This window comes from Tachysurus fulvidraco, chromosome 7 (assembly GCF_022655615.1).
Source record: "Tachysurus fulvidraco isolate hzauxx_2018 chromosome 7, HZAU_PFXX_2.0, whole genome shotgun sequence".
NCBI lineage: Eukaryota > Metazoa > Chordata > Actinopteri > Siluriformes > Bagridae > Tachysurus > Tachysurus fulvidraco.
This window is the reverse complement of record NC_062524.1, coordinates 14,060,975-14,063,474: the sequence shown is the minus strand read 5'-3', so window position 1 is coordinate 14,063,474 and position 2,500 is coordinate 14,060,975. Positions and strand designations below refer to the sequence as shown.

General features: G+C 46.8%; 1 protein-coding gene across 1 annotated transcript in view; it reads left to right on the top strand.

The window, feature by feature from the left end:
• The window catches only part of LOC113653853 (POU domain, class 2, transcription factor 2), a 36,436-nt gene that overhangs the window by 21,483 nt on the left and 12,453 nt on the right, over positions 1-2,500 (top strand). The window lies entirely within an intron of this gene.

Below are 2,500 nucleotides of genomic sequence, written 5' to 3'. Positions count from 1 at the left end.
AATGTTTGAGTGTGTCTGTGTGTGTCTGAGAGTGTGTCTGTGTGTTTGAGTGTGCCTGTGTGTCTGAGTGTGTGTCTATGTGTGTCTGTGTGTTTGAGTGTGTCTGAGTGTGTGTCTGAGAGTGTGTTTGAGTGTTTGAGTGTGTCTGTGCGTCTGAGAGTGTGTCTGAGAGTGTGTTTGAGAGTGTGTTTAAGTGTGTCTGTGTGTTTGAGTGTGTCTGTGTGTCTGAGAGTGTGTCTGAGAGTGTGTTTGCATGTGTCTGTGTGTCTGGGAGTGTGTCTGAGAGTGTGTTTGAGTGTGTCTGTGTGTTTCTGAGTGTGTCTGTGTGTCTGACTGTGTCTGAGAGTGTGTTTGCATGTGTCTGTGTGTCTGGGAGTGTGTCTGTGTGTGTCTGTGTGTGTCTGAGAGTGTGTTTGAGTGTTTGAGTGTGTCTGTGTGTGTCTGAGAGTGTGTCTGAGTGTGTCTGTGTGTTTCTGAGTGTGTCTGTGTGTCTGAGTGTGTCTGAGAGTGTGTTTGCATGTGTCTGTGTGTCTGGGAGTGTGTCTGTGTGTGTCTGAGAGTGTGTCTGAGAGTGTGTTTGAGTGTGTCTGTGTGTTTGAGTTCATCTGTGTCTGGGTGTGCCTCGATGTGTCTATTTGTTTCTGTGTGTGTGTCTGTGTGTATCTGTGTGTTTCTGTGGGTGTGTCTGAGTGTGTCTGTGTGTGTCTGAGTGTGTTTGAGTGTTTCTGAGTGTTTCTGAGAGTGTGTCTGAGTGTGTCTGAGAGTGTGTTTGAGAGTGTGTTTAAGTGTGTCTGTGTGTTTGAGTGTGTCTGTGTGTCTGAGAGTGTGTCTGAGAGTGTGTTTGCATGTGTCTGTGTGTCTGGGAGTGTGTCTGTGTGTCTGCGTGTGTCTGAGAGTGTGTCTGAGAGTGTGTTTGCATGTGTCTGTGTGTCTGGGAGTGTGTCTGAGAGTGTGTTTGAGTGTGTCTGTGTGTTTCTGAGTGTGTCTGTGTGTCTGACTGTGTCTGAGAGTGTGTTTGAGAGTGTGTTTAAGTGTGTCTGTGTGTTTGAGTGTGTCTGTGTGTCTGAGAGTGTGTCTGAGAGTGTGTTTGCATGTGTCTGTGTGTCTGGGAGTGTGTCTGTGTGTCTGCGTGTGTCTGAGAGTGTGTCTGAGAGTGTGTTTGCATGTGTCTGTGTGTCTGGGAGTGTGTCTGAGAGTGTGTTTGAGTGTGTCTGTGTGTTTCTGAGTGTGTCTGTGTGTCTGACTGTGTCTGAGAGTGTGTTTGCATGTGTCTGTGTGTCTGGGAGTGTGTCTGTGTGTGTCTGTGTGTGTCTGAGAGTGTGTTTAAGTGTTTGAGTGTGTCTGTGTGTGTCTGAGAGTGTGTCTGAGTGTGTCTGAGTGTGTCTGTGTGTTTCTGAGTGTGTCTGTGTGTCTGTGTGTCTGAGTGTGTCTGAGAGTGTGTTTGCATGTGTCTGTGTGTCTGGGAGTGTGTCTGTGTGTGTCTGAGAGTGTGTCTGAGAGTGTGTTTGAGTGTGTCTGTGTGTTTGAGTTCATCTGTGTCTGGGTGTACCTCGATGTGTCTATTTGTTTCTGTGGGTGTGTCTGTGTGTATCTGTGTGTTTCTGTGTGTGTGTCTGTGTGTGTCTGTGTGTGTCTGAGTGTGTTTGAGTGTTTTTGAGTGTTTCTGAGAGTGTGTCTGTGCGTGTCTGAGAGTGTGTCTGAGAGTGTGTCTGAGAGTGTGTCTGAGTGTGTCTGTGGTTGAGAGTGTCTGTGTGTCTGTGTGTTTTTGTGTGTGTCTGAGTGTGTCTGAGAGTGTGTCTGAGAGTGTGTCTGTGTGTTTGAGTGTGTCTGTGTGTCTGTGTGTTTGAGTGTGTCTGTGTGTGTCTGAGAGTGTGTCTGAGTGTATCTGTGTGTCTGAGAGTGTGTCTGTGTGTTTCTGTGTGTTTGAGTGTGTCTGTGTGTCTGAGTGTGTCTGTGTGTCTGAGTGTGTCTGTGTGCTTCTGTGGGTGTGTCTGAGTGTGTCTGTGTGTATCTGAGAGTGTGTCAATGTGTCTGTGTGTGTCTGTGTGTCTGAGAGTTCTGAGAGTGTGTCAATGAGTCTGTGTGTGTCTATGTGTGTCTTTTTGTGCCTTAGAGTGTGTCAATGTGTCTGAAGTAAGTTCATGTTGTTAACATGATTTAGATTTGTAAAGTTTTCACATTTGTCAATGTATCATCCTCGGCTAAGCCTTTGCCACACATGCATTCGCACTCACACACACACACACACACACACACACACACACACACACACACACACACACACACACACACACACACATACACAGACACACACATACACACACAGAGACACACACACACACATACACACAGACACACACACATACACACAGAGTCAACCCAGGTTAAATGTGCTGTGGTATCCCACTAATGTGATGCCTCTAGGTAACTGATTACTCTTTGTTGATGTGAGGGCTGAAGCCTGAGGCACAAAGCTGAGTTTGTGCGTGTGTGTGTGTGT